We start from the raw sequence: 16,684 nt of genomic DNA, 5'->3' as shown, positions 1-16,684 counted from the left end.
GCAGATCAAAGTGAGCTGATTAGGCATCTAGCATCCTCATAGAGTCCATGGGGAGACCCAAGAGATGCCTTGGAGCAATTCAGGTGTACGTACCTAGGTGCTTTTATTCAGTTAATGGAGAGTGGCATGTGCCTCCAAAGAGTGACTCAAATCCTGGTGAGGCTTAAAGTGGTTAAGAGAGGTGGAAATAATCTATCTGCTGCTTATCTTTTTGTTCACTTGAGTTACAAAATCTAGTTATGTTTTTGAGAGGACTAATGGATGCTGCATGGTGTGGCAGTTATGTCCATCTTTTCTCTAGTAGCTTAGTTACTAGACTTTATAATGTTCTGGTATACTATCTTAATAAAAATGTTACTCTATATAAAATATATGTAACTATTTTCTACAGTAAAGTACATAGCCCTATAGTTCAGGAAACTATTAATTTAGAGCAGGGGTAGCAAACCTAATGAAGCCTGCTGGGCCAGATGAGCAGCACAGGGCTGCTCTGTGGGCTGGACTGGGCCCACAGGCTGGCCTCATGCACCAAATCCAGCATGGGGGGCTGGTCTGGTGCGGGTGCCATGTGCATCCTGTCTCGGATCTGCCCCTGCACACCATGTGCAGCGTGCGCTCCAGACTGGCTCTGTTTTGTGGGTTTGATCCACAGGCTGTCTCTGTGACATTCCTGGTTAGAATATTATAGTGCAGTCTTTACAGATAATAGCTCTCCACTAGTCAGAATTTCTTGGGCTTCTTTTCTTTTCTTTTTTTGAAATGGAAGGTGAATCTGTAGATAATGCTAGTGTTACAGTGCATATTGCATCTGGAAATATTCAAGTTTTCGTGGATACAGCAGGCAGAGCTTCATAATGAATTACTGATTTAGTGTTTTATCAAAACAAAGTGGCATGGCATTTCACAGTCGCCGAAACAAAGTTCTGAAAATAGTACTTCATACTTTTCTATTGGAAGGTTGTAGGCATTCAAAAGAATTTCTGTTAGAGCTTCTATACTAAGTGTAGTCTGCTCAGGTGAGGGGAGTGTCTGAGTGAGAGCGAATGTTCAAAGAAAGCAGCACATGTAAATTCTGAAATATTAACTATCTCTTTTCAGGTTCTTCATCCATTAATATTGACAGTACAATGGTTAGCAGTTATTTTAACGTTTTGGATTGTGCATCTCTTGGACTTTGGAAATCAATGTGCATTGTTGCTCATTAACAAAGAAGTTATTCTCCGCATGGCTTATACAATTGTATGAGTGTTGGGAGTAATGTTTTTTTTAGTACAACACTTCAAGAGCTGCTGGTTGGCTAGGACACTTTTGTTCCTAGTTCTTTTTGAGTCAGTTCATATTAAACCTGAAATGTGACAACCTATGTAACAATGAATATATTCCTACAATACAATACTTGTATGTATTTGAAGAAAGCCTAATAGCATGTCTAATTGAATTTACTATGCTTGATGAATTTTAGAAATGGCAGTTGTATTTTATGTCATCTATAACAGAGATCTTGATTGTAAAATATGCCATAAAATATGGAAAATGTAATAAATTAGCAAGTCAAAATGGTTTTAAACCATTAAAACCAAAAGCAAAAAGGATAAAAATTTGTTACTTGTTTTTTTTAATTGTTAAAATTAAACACGTTGTTTTAATTGTTAAAATTTGACACACAATTATTCTGATAAGGGCAAGCCCGTTGAGGTAAGATGGAAAATATTTTACTTTTACTTAGGAATTTATTTAGTTTTTTTGTAATGTAGTTGATTGCTGTGGCCATAGTGTGGTTTTACAGGAGCACTCCTTAAAGTAATGCTACTAAAAAGTACCATTCAAATAAAATATTATTTCTGGATTTCTTCAGAAGAACAGGGAGAATTAAAAATTAGCTGGTTGACATTAAGTGGAAAATATGATACGTATGCATGTATATGTGTATTTACATTATTACATGAGGTTTTAAAAAAAAATAAAAGTACTTCTTAACCTGCCAAAGTACTTGTATGGAATAGGTTTTCTATAAACTGTTTGTACCAAAGGATTATCCTTTATTTTTGCTCTTAAAGGTGGCTTGGAAAATTTGAATTGTCTACACGTTTAATCCTGTGGCAGAAGTGGTAATCTTTAGAAAGTAGATATGGACACACAACCCATTTAAAATGTACGTCTTGTAAATATAAAAGGTGGCGAGTGTTTCTTGTAAAAATGTCAAGGCCCAACTCCCTATGGGCTTTTTCGTGTGGGTTGAGACTTTGCATTCTGTAAATGTGAGCTGAAGTTGATAGGTTTATATTACCACCTGCCTGTGTCCACTGTTGTCACACTAGAAGATTCACTAACCCCGTTTAGATTAATTTTGCTGCCTGTTGGATGCAGGTGATGCTGTTGTGTGTGTGTGTGTGTGTGTGTGTGTGTGTGTATGTGTGTATATGTGTGTATATATATATATATATATATATATATATTTTTTTTTTTTTTTTTTTTTCCTGTGACTTTTTTAGGAAAATCGGGTTTATCTTGTAACTCCAGCCCTTTGAGGCACTAGCAGCCATGACCTGTCACATTTAAATGATAGCATGAAATATTAGTTAACTACTTCACCCAACACTGTCAGGACAAGGGAGGCTTTGCCAGCTGCTCTTGGACTGAATAGGCCGTCACCAGGCAACTTTGCTGTCTGGAAGTATAAATACAAAGAGCCAGGAGAGGAATGAACATCACTATTCATGGCCTGCACATTTAAAACACATCTCCATTAACTTTTATATACTGATGAGAAGGTTGTAAGAAAATAGATTGGATAAACAGAAATTGGAAAGCTTCTGAAATATTTTTATTCGTCTCTGGAAGACCTGCTCAAAAATCATACTTCTGTTCAATATCTACATTAATTTTTAATGGTGCAGAAAACATGGAAATGTTCTTAAGATATTTTTTCACATTTTCAAAACATGGCTTTCTTTTTCCTTTATGGAAGTTGTTTTGTGGGTTTCCTGAGTATTGAATTAAAAGATGTTCAACCTTTCTTGATTTTTGGCGCTAGTTTTTCTTTCTAAAGAAGTTGATAGACTTGTGTAACAAAAGGCCGGGGGGCAGGAGAGGAAGACCCTCTCAAATATACAACTCAACAAAAAGCGGAATGTTTACACCTCCCCCCAGGGGACTGTGCTACAGTTGGCACACTTGCTTGGCAAACAGTGATTGTGAAACTCAAGTGTGTTCCTTTAAGTTATCTGGGACATAATTATTGAATCTTTCAAGTCCATATTTTAATATTTACTTAGAGCTACCACCTAATTTCTCTCATGCCATAGATTAGTGACTTTGAAAGACCTCAGTAAAAAATGGTTGAAAACATCTTTGAAGTGCCGCTTGAAAAATCTTTGTTTTACTTTGTCCTTTTTTTTTTTAGCTCTGCTGTATTAGCTTTTATTTGGGGCTGTGACTCCATCTATAGTTGTAGAATTTAGTATTCAAACTATTATTTTAGCTGCTCTAGAGCTGCAGATCCTCTACTACTACTTCCAGATAAAGAAGTTGGCTTTAAATTTCAAACTGAGCAGATGATGCCTGATACCTTCTAAATTCCAATTTGTGTGCATTGGGCGGAGAACAACTCTTCTACACCAAAACGCAAAGTTTCTTCAGAATGTTTTTTTTATATGAGTGAAATAACAGAAGTTTAGGTAGAAAGGAAACCCACCTGTATTGCTTCACTTCAGGCAAGTATTGTTGACCTTTTTCCTGAATTGTGACTAGCACTGAAGGGGCTGAAGACTCTTTGTTTTTTGCTGAACCTGGCACTATTCTTTAAGACAATCTGAAGTGACAAATTGCTATTGAATGTGAGATTCATCATCGCCACCATCATCACCAACAACGTATCATCTTTAATCCAGTGATAAAGCTATTCTCATAAATTAGTCATTTCAGGGCTTTTACCCACCATTATCTTGACACTTTTTCTTTTTAGCTGCTTGCACTTGACCTGCTCTTGGTGAAGTCTGTTGTCCTTGGGCTTTTGAGCAGGCAAGTAGTTCATGATGACCAATAGTCCTGATGCTGAAGAGCTACTGTTTTTGTTCACTTTTCCATAATTTGTAGCCTGGAGGACATAAATTGGCATTAGGTGGATTAAAAATACCAAGCAGCCTGAAACTACTGAAAAACCTCTCTTCTGTGAATAGGATTTAATCAGAGCTTTCTTATTTTCTTATCAAGAGAGTTAGTGCTATATGTTCTAGATTCTGTTCATAATATTTTAAGTATGCTTGAGCAGGGACTCCCAGGTAGAAAATCTGCTCCTGATGCTAGAAGTGGTGCAGGTGCTCCTTTTTGGGGTCTTCACATTGCTGCTCATGGACTGGTTCATGTGTTGTAAAATTGATCTGAGAGATTTAGCTTTGTACCCAAAAGCCTTCAACGTACTGAAGGTGAGGGGCAGCCCTTGTGACTTGTCTGTAACAGGTGTCTTTTTTGGCTGTCGTGAGAGAAGAGAATTTACAGTGAAAATGCTCTCTCCATTCAGTGGTCTCCATGATGGGCCTTGGCTTTTCATAGTAATTGAAGGAAATAAGAAATAACAGGTGAAAGTTCTTTAACTATCTTATGATAGCCTTGAATGATTCATATACTTGTTCCTGATAGTCTTCAATCAGAAGCAAACTTTCTGCCAGTACAGAAGCCCTTCATTATTCTTGCCTTATCAGGCCCAGGCAAAAAGTGTAATCTACCCACAGTGAATTGCTCTAATAATACTACTGTTGCAGTTCTTCTCTTGAAAACAATTAAACTGATGGCTTCCCATTACATTGTGCTTTCTCCAGCTTTGGTTTCTGTTGACTTTTGCTTAAAGTGAACTTATTGTAGTTCTAGCAGCACCTGAAAACACCCTAAAAATGTAATACTTTAAAATATAAATGTGTTGATGTTTATATTGCTTCTATAATTGTATGTGTAAACGAGTTTGCCTTGAACCTTTCCAGATGCTCCAGGTTATCCTACATTTAAATTATGGACACTAGGTTTTCTTTACTGAGGACCTCAAGAATTTGCAATATGTACGTCAGTGTATTCCTTAAAACTAATTTGTTTTGGTAAAGTTGTGGAAATGGAACAACTTTGATATCATGTGGCAATAACGGCACAATAATTACTTTTTCAGCACATACACTCACAAAAGTAGTAGATTCATGATCATATTCCCTCATGAATCAATTTTTTTTGGTTTATACTTGTCTGCAACAGTAGTGAATGTAGTGGTCTCTAATGTAGAGCAGTTGAAAGTCAATATAGGATTGTAAAATCAAAAAGTATGATGATTATTTTGATGTATGCTGGTAACTTAGAAACCAGTGCATACATATGAATGACAGCAGGTAATAGTACTGTCATTCATATCTATGCACTGGTGTGCAAACAGTCAATAGTACAGTCAATGGAAAAAAATTACCTTTGCATTTTTCCTAGTGAATAAAAACTGATGTGCTGCACAAAAGTTTAAACTTGTAACTAAGCAATTTAATTTCACAGTAATACCAAGTATTCTTATTTTTATTAAAAATGATCTGAAAGCTCCATATAAAAAACTATAATCTAGAATGAAGTGTTGGAGAACAAAGTAGGTGGTATAATTACGTTGTGATTGAAACGGATGCAGTCAGTCCATCAATATTTTACTAAAATACAGATATAATTTCTATGTTGAATGTGTATCTCCATGATTCTTAACCCTGGTACTGTGGCAGCCTGGGGTTACCTTGAGATCTTTTCAAGGGTGTCGCAGGGTGCCACGCACTGTTAACCTTGTTAGGTGTGCAAACATGATCCACAAGATAAACGCAAACATTTCAAATAGGACTCCATAGTATTAAAGCATTCCAACTTGCCGAGTTCTTTGCAACAGAAGAATTACTATCTTATTTTTCTGTAATAAAAAAATGAACGAAACCTAAGAGCAGGCATTTTCTGAGGAGTGCTTTGACCCCAAGGAAGAGCATCTAAACTCTGAAAAGGTTGAGAGAACCCCTGGGATTTATTTATATGCAAGTTACTCATCTTCAAAATAATACCTGTTTGGCCATCTCTAATGGCAGAGCTGTGACTTGTGATAAGTAGGGCCCTACCAAATTTGCCCCCCACCATGCCTCTGGCAGAGGGGCCCCAGAATTCCCGCCCCTCCCTGGAGATTGACATTTGAGGGAGGGGCAGGACTTCTGGAACCCCTCAGCCAATCAGAGGTATGGGGAAGCCCCCACATTTTTGAAACTCTGCTGCAAAAACCCACTCCTCCCCCCGTGCTTCAGGATGCCAGGTTTCCCGCCCGTTCCTGTTTTTGCAGCTCGCGACTCCCCGCCACTCACTGCCAATTCTGTGCCTTTTCATGGTCCCCCTGCTTTCTTGCAGGGACTGGGCTTTTTTTGCGTTCATAGACTGAATTTACGGTTTCTGTGAGAATCACAAAATTGCAAATTCAGTAGGTCCCTAGTGATAAGCAGTGGTTATATATGTGACTCTTGTCTCATCTAAAATATTGGCTGTCAATACTAATTAGAGTAGTGTTAGAATTTCCTTGGTGTGTATAAATATATTTTTCCTGTCTTTAATTTGAAAACATGGCTTTTGTTGAGTAAATGTGAGGACTGTTACCTTCCTACTAAACTTTGGCATAATCCAGTTATGGGATTTTGTATATAAAACTGCTTTTACTTTGGAAGAACTGGCTCCATGGTAAAGGTTCGGTAAAATGTCATGACAAAGCTGCAACTTAAATTAGAACTTCCCAGGATTGGTTCTAAGCTAAAAAAAGCAACCCCTCCTCCCCCCTCAAAATCCTATTCTTCTGTCCAATAATATTAATTTCCAGGAATTGCTTGGAAGCTACTGAAATTGTACAAGTGTGCTTAATTCTGAATGTTTCCTTTGAATTCCCTGCACCTCAGTCCTCCTTCTCTGTCCTTTGTTACTATTTGTCTTCTCCATATTTCCCACTTCTGGATCGCTGTAGTTGAGCATGTGCAACATAACTTTCTGTATGACTTGTAAACTTTATATGCTGTTTATAGATGAATTATTATGGTAGTGAAAAGCATTTTCAAGTCATCGATAAGTTTTTTTGGCACTTGCAGGGACATACTTTGTGTCCCAAACTTTTTCTGAAAGGGAAGGGACCTCCCAACCCTCAGATTTTATTGCACAAATGTCAATGGACTCATTATTTGTCCAACAGCTGATGTATGTAGTACTTGTTGATTCACTTAATTGGTAACTGTACTACATTCATAACAACTTCAACAACAAAAACAATAGGTCAGTGTCTGCTGTTTATGCATAAATAGTCACATAGATGCAGATTATGTCTGAAGGGTAGAGCGTTAGTTTGAAGAGTTGTGGTACATGAATGGGTCCGTTGCTTGCTGTCCTCAGGTGGGTTGTGTTTTCATATCTTGAATCCTCCTGCACCCGTGGACTAGAAGTTCTGGTAGTAAACATTTGAATAACTTCAACTGTTTGCTTTGAAAGGGTTGCATTATGGTGCTAAAAAAAGTATTTATTGTTTATAGCTTGTATTTCATAAAGCATGCGTTTACCATTGGATTTTTTTAAAGTTGTTAATTGTCTGTTACATTTTCTCAATGCCTTTTAATATTGTAAACATTAAAAAAATGCTTTTCTACATCTCTGAATTTGATACTTGAACATCCATGATACATGCTGCAGATATGTTTGACTCTATGACTTGTATGTAGTTGTTCCTTTGACCCCTCCTTCCTCAGATGCTGTTTGTATTTTAAAGCTGCAGCAATTTAGGGAGAGGCAGTGGTGTTCAGCTTTACTGAGTGCAGTGTATCAAGCAGTTAGCCAAGGTTGGAAAGAAGTTTAAATTGTTCTTTTGTTATGCTACATAAGTACTACAGCATGTGATAGGTCTTGGAATTTAACTTGCTGCACTACAAATGGGATCCTGCTTTATCCTGGAGAGAGAGAAATTGTTATAGTTGTTAAAGATCTAAAATAAATTAATGACTTCCGTAATTATTTAGTTGCAGAAATCAATATTGACCTAGTTATCCAAGTATTTCGCAACTCAGAACAATTTTTTTAAAATTATTTGTAGCTGAAACCATTTTAAAATAGCTTGCTTTTTATTAAGGGAATCAAGTTCAGTGTACTTTTTTTTGTCTGACTTGCTATAGAAGAGCTCTTTAAATGGTGCACAACTTTCTTTTTTTTCATAATTTAAATGTAGACCAGTTTAAGAATTATTGTCTTTCATAAATAGTTAAACATGCATAATTTTAAAAAACCACAAGCCTTCATTTTATTATTTCTAGTCCAGTATAGAACTGATGCAAGAATAGTTGAGAATAGAAGGGCAGCTTAACTGCACTGATATGCCTTTGTAGCATATTCCCATCCCATCAGCTGGAAAATTAAATTAGGTTACAGCATGGATCAACATTTAGGCTTGTGGGGAGGGGAAGGTAGTGTATTTAAACACCATAAAACTGAACAATGAGATTATATAGTTTACAGCTAATTTCAAAGTTCTGCATTTAGCTTTTGTTGAGCAAGGTTCTGAGAGGATAGACAGTAATTACATTCATTGTTCATCAACTGTCCCTTCTTTATGAAGATACAAATAAAGTAAGTGAAATACCATTAGTAAGTACTTCACTTGATTTGCCTTGTATTGTAATGTTCATGGATAATGTAACAGGATTTGTTCCATTAGGAAAAAAAATCGAAATGAAGTGTTAATAGTTAAATCCTTTACATGATATTTGTAATTAATTTGTTATTCCACTGACAAAAGGGAACAGTTATTAAAAAAAAATATATATTTTTGGCAAGACAGTGCAATGGCACATCATAAGGTAAATACTCCTATGGGGGATGATTATATATCAATTTAGTGTTTACTGTTAGTTTATTCATAAAGATACAGTCATGATGAAGGAAATCTTTTCTTTTGAAGGGGGGGTGTGTGTGTGCGCACGTATGTTAATACCACTGCACTATTTTCTTACTTGTTATTCCCTGGAATGGGGCATCCATGCAAATAGTTGTGTATAGCAACTCCAAACGTCTCATTTTGGCTAGCTCAACTTCTGTGACTAGCAGCTGCTTTGTGTGAAAGCTGCATCTCCTGGTGAGTGTGTTGCAATCTACTCTGAGCAAAATGTTGAGTAGGAAATGTAATTTTATATAAAGGGGAGAGAAACGCTTTTAAAGTTTAATACAAAGTCTAGAGAGTGCAATAAGCTTTCCTTCTTAGTGCAATAGTAGAAACTGAAGCTTCTAACATTGGTATGCAGCCTCTCATTTTATTGCATCATTCATATACATTCCCTGGTCCTGGGTATGACTGTAAACTGCAATGATCTGTTGCTCTACAGCCATTGAGGCACTGAACTTCTGGACTCGCTCTGGTCTTTGGACTCTGTCTCAATGGTCTAAAGGCGGGATGGTAGGTCTTGGGCAGCTTCCACTCCTCCATACTGTTGCCTAGGTCTACGTGCAGAAGGTCTTGGTGTGATGGTTGCATAGACCTCTTATACATACACCATGGTCCAGAGGATTGATGGTTGCCAAGATATTTTCCCATTCAAGGGAAAACGTATAATGTTTGCTTAATTTAAACATTCTTAGATATGTAGCTTGGATCTTTAATGACCCTGCAGCTTTATCTTCCTTAGTTGTTTTTTCAAAGACAACTTGGGTAGTATGTTTGACTTGGGTCATTTGGCTGATACAGAGGTGCGCATTACTACTTGAAGTTGTACATACTAAGGAAAATGCTTTGCTTTAACTAAGGCTTAGTAAGAAATGTGACCTGACTCTCTTCTGTTGTAAATGTTGTGTACCATTATTTTGCATTCAAGGAACTTGAAGCCTCAGGCATATCTCAGCTTTTTGGAGTCTGTGTAAATAATTTATTGTGATTCTCCAGTAAATCTTGGCTAAAACCTTACTCTATTTTCTATAAATGAAAACTGATCTTGTGAGGTCCCTTCCAGCCCTAATGTCTATGAAGTGAGAAAAGTCAGGATACCTTACAGGTAGAAGGTGTTTTGGAAAATAACTTTCCCCTTGTTTTTGTCTGTGGGACATGCTCGACTATCAACTCTGATGAAACTGATCTCAGGCATTTTTCCGTGGGACTACACTGTGCTCAAACATCTTTATTCAATTATATATTTTACTCTCTTGCTATTGATTTTGAATGGGATCCCTTTAAAAAAGAAGGAAAGAAAGTCTGAGTTATCCTACCAAGCTTTCAGTGCGGTGTGACAGTTGTGTTTATGAACACATTGAGATTTCTAGGCCTACCAGAACTTGGAGGTTGGCTGAAGCCTTTCTTAGATTGTTTTCTTCCTAGGCCCCTTTGAAGGGCCCAGGATCGTCATTTGGTACTTATAAATTTCTCGGTGACTGAAACATTGATAATCCTCAGACTTTGTTCACCACAATTCAGTTGGGGTCGAGATAAAAGAATTTCAGGGTCTACATGATATACCATGTTGTTGCCAGCAAATTCATTCCACTGTCTGTAATTTGAAGGGAGGTTTGGGGATTGCCATGGTCCTGCTTATGCAGGGTTAGAATCAAGAAATTTTAAAAGTGTTAATTAAATTTAGGTCCACTCAAAACCCCACATGGCAATGATTACTGTATTTTTGAGTTAGGAAGGCCTTCTCCACTATTGGAGAAGAGGTGGAGCTACAGCTAACCTTGGTATGCAGTGCTATTTTTTATTTTTATTTTTTTTTGCCTCAAAGGCAAAAGCAATTGCTCTGGACCAACTTGCCAATAGGCAGTGTGTCCTAAGTTTTCTTTCTCCCCTGACTATAGGCAGGATCCAGCATTGAGTGCAGGAAGTTATGATCCAAATATAACCCAGAGCAGATGTTGTAGACACCAGTAGAGGCAATAGACATTCGTAGTTGATCTCATGGTCTCGGTATCCTTGGTTTCCTTTGTTTAGAGGGGATTGCTCTTATGGGTACTGTGCCCATGGTACATTGGGCCATGCCTATTCCAGTACTTCAATTCTATTGTCAGATTTGACATGCGGGGAAATGTTTAAAGTTTGCTTTGCAAGAGTTAGTTTGTAATGCTTTACCAAGAGGCCTTTTATTGTGAATGATGTCAATTCAGATGTGTGGAATTCGGAAAGGATTGCTTTGCAGTTGTATAGTTTCCAAGATCAGATTATTTTTATAAACAATTAGCTAAGTATGCTAGATGTGTGGGGGGGGAGGTTGGTTAAATAGATCCTTGCAGATTTATATAAAATGTCCCATATGGAAATAAAGAATTGGTTTGAGAGAGAGAGGCTGGTAAAGAATAAATCAGGATTGAAACCCTAAGTGATATGAAGTAGCTGAGTTAATCTCTAAATTTAGCATTGCCATGATTTCAGGGTATATTTTTGTCTAGATAAATGGAGATTTACTTAAATGAGTGTCTATAGGGGCTGCTTCCATAAATCTTGTTACCTTTGGTTGGGGTATTCATTAGCATGTTTGTACAGCTTTTTCTAAGTAGTCAAAATCAGTTGGTTGGGTATCGGAGCAGTATACGCACTAACAGTATGTTTAAGCACGCAAGCTGAAGTTTCTTTCAAATGGGGGTTGCAGAGATAGTGAATAATGGATAAAGTAATTAAAGTACAGATACAAGGGGTTGATGTGATGTATGCTTTTCCATTGTGTATTGTTCCATCTTTATTTGGAAAATGTTTAATAAATGTTCCCAGACCATTTAAAACTCAAAGCAATGGAGCTGACGCAAGCTAAAGCATAGAGTACTTGTAAAAACATACAGACACGCAAGTGGATTGCTGCCAGACAGAATTTAAAGGCGGTTTTCTTAACTGCAGGGTGCCAGGTTTTGTACATGTGCCATGCTGGTGCTGTTAGAGAGAAGTGTGTTCTGCAAAGCAGACTGTGTACAGAACCTGTATATTGCAATGTCTTTGTTAATAGACATCATGGCGATACTGTGCCTGATCCTGCAAGCTGCTTAGCATTTCCTGCTGTATACTTATTTCTACCTGTTTTCATAGAACCTGGTGGGCTCGCACTGCTCTCCAGCATCGGGATCATTATCCGTATGAGGCAGGAAAATCACAGTATACTGCTCAAACCCGGTTTCGTGTGAACAACATCCTGGGTGAAATTTAAATGCCATTCAGCTTCCAAGAATTTAAAATTTATTTGTATTATTTTCCTTTTATATTAACAAAACTCATTGTACTTTGTAAATATCCCAAATATCCCCCCCTTTTTGGCAGTTCCTGGGGGACTTTGTTGCTTTTTGAAGACTAAAATACAAGAATGTTTTAGCTTTTGTGTGCAGGTTTTGCACTTGGGGTGGAAACACAGGAAATGGGTTGAGGGATGGGGATGCTACCCCATATTTGGGTGCAAGTTGTGTAGCTGCAACATAACCTCTTCTAGGCTGTAACTGCAATTCATGACACAGAATAATGCAACCTATATGAAGAGTCTACATTGCAAAAGCGAAATCTGGAGTCAGCAGCCCTCCTGTTCAGTCCTGGCCAAACAACTATGTTAGCTTCAGACTGCTCAGGTTCAGCAAACCATATGGTAATTCTCTCATTGCCACTTTAAGACTGCTTCAAAGACCTATGTCAAAGGACAATGTTTTACACATTTCTTAACATATGAAAAAAGATAGAAAATTGATTGTCTGGGGTAAATAGGGATTAAAAGCTGTGTAGACCTGCCCAGAAGATGCAGCACATGCTATTTAATAGCAAATTTCTGTGTGCTGTAATATGCTGACGCAAGTGGAAATTTAGGAAATAGGGTCCAAGTCAGAAGCTGCTGAGCTCCATAATTTGTGGATTTCAGTAAGCTCTCTTCACTGTCAGTATCTATGTAATACTTTCTTGCAGCATATATCTTGCTCCTTACCCAGCTCACTGAAGACACAATAGAGTTTATGAAGATTACAGAATATAAACCCACAAAGTGCCTGTATCACTGCTATGCTGGATCGTTGTTAAAGCAAACAATTCAGAAGTACTCTGCCGTTTGTGGGTTAAAGGTCTTGATTATGCAACTTGTGAGAGAATACCAAGAAGAAACAAGAAAAGGACTTTTAATGGACTTCTTCAGGAATAGTTTCTGAAGACAGAATACTTTTTGTTGCAGATGATTTTTAAATTTTGAAGGATAGGTAATATGTTTTAAATGTCATCAGTGATGCTTGAATTTATTTATAAAAAATGGGTGAAAACAGCATGTTGGAGGTTGTAGTGCAGTAGTTTCTGACACATGAGTGTTGAATAGTAATTTATTATTTTATTGTGCATCTTTCATGTTCACTGATTTTGAGTTAATGCCAGATGAGTCATATTTGCAAGATCTTCCATTTTAAATGACTTAAACTGTCATCTAACATCCTAATGCTATTGATCTCCATTGGAAAACGTTATTACTGCCCATCCTGTTTTGTTGTAATCAATATTTTTTCCTCTTTAAAGGGGGGCACACTATTAAATATGTCATCTATTTTGGTTTGGTTTATAATATTGCCCCCTAAAGTGGCTTTGTTGGCCAACGGGCAATAATCTTGCATCTATCAGATGAATCTTCATCTGTAAAGGGCACAATTTATATGCAACTTTTTCAACGTCCATCAGCTTAGTGTCTCAAGAAGGCAAAAATCTGTTTTGTTGCAGATGTGCCTGATTTGAATGAGACATGGCTTGCTGTGGTTTCACCATGGTAGTGCTGTTCTGCATTCTGCAGTGCAGAGAGGGGGTTTGAATACATGTATCAAACTAAATCCAGAATTGGCTCTCAGTGGTTGAGAAGAACTTTTCCAAACCCTATTCAGCATTGAGCCCAACCAGCATGGACACAGAATTCAAGTCATGCAAAATATCATCTTAGCTTTTGGTCACTCTGCGAGGCAGATTATTCAGTTTAATATTTTCCCCCCCTGCGTTGGGAGTAAATGTGGATTTTGGAAAACAAGATTTCATATATTGGCAATGAACAGTACCTGTGTCCCTAAGTTGCTTGTACTTCGCAGAGGACTAAGGCTATTTCTGACTACTTCTGGAAGGGAAAACAAAATTGTTGGGAGGAGAGAAATACCTACGTTTCTGTAGAAGTCAAGTACAGGTACTCCTCACTTTGTCATCCTGGTTAACGTTGTTTCATTACTACATCGCTGATCTATTAGAGAACATACCCATTTAAAGTCGTGCAATATTCGGTTATTTGGCCGCCGCCAGCTAGTAGGTAACTACTGTGATGCAATTGGATTTGCTTAACATTGTTTCGCTTAAAGACGCACGTTTCAAGAACGTAATTATGATGTTAAGCGAGGAGTAGCTGTATCAAGATAAAGATTTTTGTGCTGGCCTCATCTACAGACATAATTAAGATCACTTAAAAAAATCCTTTGGTTGCTGTTTCTAAGACATTGCTTACTCATCACTTTTAGCTATAAAAAAACTAAAATGAACCCAACATCCCCTTCCCTTTTTGTTTTTTCCATTACCACTTAATGAGGCTGGCTTCTTAGAGGCATACCTCCTCTTGGATATCAAAAGACTGGGGAGAAAAAAGAAACTAGTTGAATTTTATTTGTCCCATGACAAGTGTATTGCATGAAAGTTACCAGCAAGTTTTGTCTTGCAACAGAAACATGATGCGTGGCACAGAGATGATTCCTGGGAGGGTGATTTATGATGCTGAATAGCTTCCTCAAGGTGTATGAAAGGCTGTAGACGCTGAAGACTCTTTAATGATGGAGATGTACTCTTTTTAGTCCTTTGCAGCAGTGAGTCGCTAAGACTACATGAGTGATGTCAACAGCACACGAGCTGAACGTCTAACTGGAATCTTGGGCTGGCTAGTAACTTTTTTCTTTTATTGTCTTAGGGCAAAATGTGGCTTGGGAATCCATGGAAAGTTAAGTTGAGGGCATGTACTGTTGGCTGTGTGGTCAATATATAAAATGTGGAAGTGCAATTGTACACAATATGAGAAATTTGGTTGTAATGTTGCTAAAATTAAGCAATGTTTAACTTGATGGTAAAGAGATCTGTACACTTGACAAGGTCCCTCATTTTAAATCATGATACTAAACCATGTAGAGTTCTTACAAGAATATGCCTTACTGTATTCTGTTTTTTCTCAATACCTTGTGGTATCTTGATATTGTATTCACTTGTATGAAACAGATATGTAATGTCATAAGCTGCGTTAAGACTTGATCCTGCAAACACTCCTGGGAGGTCGAGGGGAGGGGAAGGGAGGGCCAACCTATGTGAATGGAGCTATTGGTGCCAACGACTGGACCCTTAGCAATGCATTAAACTTGCATGCGGATGTGAGAAGCTCTCCAAACTGAGGGCTTAACAGAAACATACCATCTTTATCTCTTTTTTCTATTGGTAGATGATCTTTCTTTTTGCATTTCATATAAATTCTGCTTGCCTATCAAGATTTGAAATCCATTTTAAGAGCAAGATATTAAAATCAACTAAACATAACCATGTGGCAGATCTAACCTCATAGATTGCTGTTAACTGGTTCTTAAAAATAGTCTTATTCTGTCTTTAATTACTCTTAAAAAGTGAGCATATCTTAATCACTATTTTGCATCTGTTAAAATTAAACCACCAGGAAACTAATTTATTACTAAAGTTTGCCAGTGAGAAATTTAGGGTGGGGGACTGGTTTTGAAAGCAAAAGTATATGGTGTATACGCCACAAAACAGTTCTCTTCCCCTCTAGCATTAGCTCCAGCGCAGTACAGCAATAATTGAGCAGTAAAGATTGTTTACAAACCTCCCTCCCTCCCTCCAGAATGATCAAATCTTGTGGAAACATTTTATAAAAAGTCAAGCATCTGGTAACAATGTATCCAACATGCCAAACTTCAAACAGTTGAAAAGGATCACAATTTTCTGCAAATGTTAAAAGCTGGTAAGGCACTGATCACTTTGAATAAATTGCAGTGCAGGCTTTTTTTGGTTATCTAATTTTATCTATTATTTTTTATAATTAAAGGACGTACTGATAATGTGGAACTTGAGTGACTTGGCAGTACTCCATAGAAAAAACTGGTGTCCTTGAATAGTTAATATGATGCCATGTAAATTTATTTTGTTCCTGATATTTTGTTGTCTCTGAACAAATCTAATTAAACATAATATAATTTCTTATTAGGCTCCACTGCCATATTATTTATGTTGACACTGAAGGGATAAGAGCTGTGCCTTTGTCTTGGTGTGTACTATTCTGAAACATTTAACATTTGTTTTCCCATGGGCAGAGAAGGCCAAGGATACTTTAATTAGCCCTTTCAAATTGTTGATAAATATTTTTATACATTTTTCTGAGGAGCATGCTTTCTCTCCCACTATGTGTTTGACTTAGCCTTGAAAAAGCTGTGATCTGGTCTGACTGAGAACTATTTCCTATAGTGGTTTATCAAGTCAGTGTCTGTAGTTGGCCAAATGAGGTATCTGATTAAAACAAAAAAGTCATCGCATATTTGAAAACTGTTTTCTGGCAACACATGCAGTGGGCAATTTGCAGCTGGTAAGATTTTGCATTATGTAATAGCCTAAAGTTAACACTAGCATCAGGTCTTTTTATTCTTTTCTTTTCTTTTCTTTTTTTGTCTTTCTGGAGGAGGG

The 16,684-nt window shown here is 37.3% G+C and overlaps 1 protein-coding gene across 6 annotated transcripts in view; it reads left to right on the top strand.

The window, feature by feature from the left end:
* Positions 1 to 16,684, top strand: part of DENND1A (DENN domain containing 1A) — a 287,266-nt gene that overhangs the window by 46,808 nt on the left and 223,774 nt on the right. The window lies entirely within an intron of this gene.

This window comes from Alligator mississippiensis, chromosome 12 (assembly GCF_030867095.1).
Source record: "Alligator mississippiensis isolate rAllMis1 chromosome 12, rAllMis1, whole genome shotgun sequence".
NCBI lineage: Eukaryota > Metazoa > Chordata > Crocodylia > Alligatoridae > Alligator > Alligator mississippiensis.
Note: the sequence above shows the minus strand (reverse complement) of the source record. Positions and strands in the feature narration are given on the sequence as shown.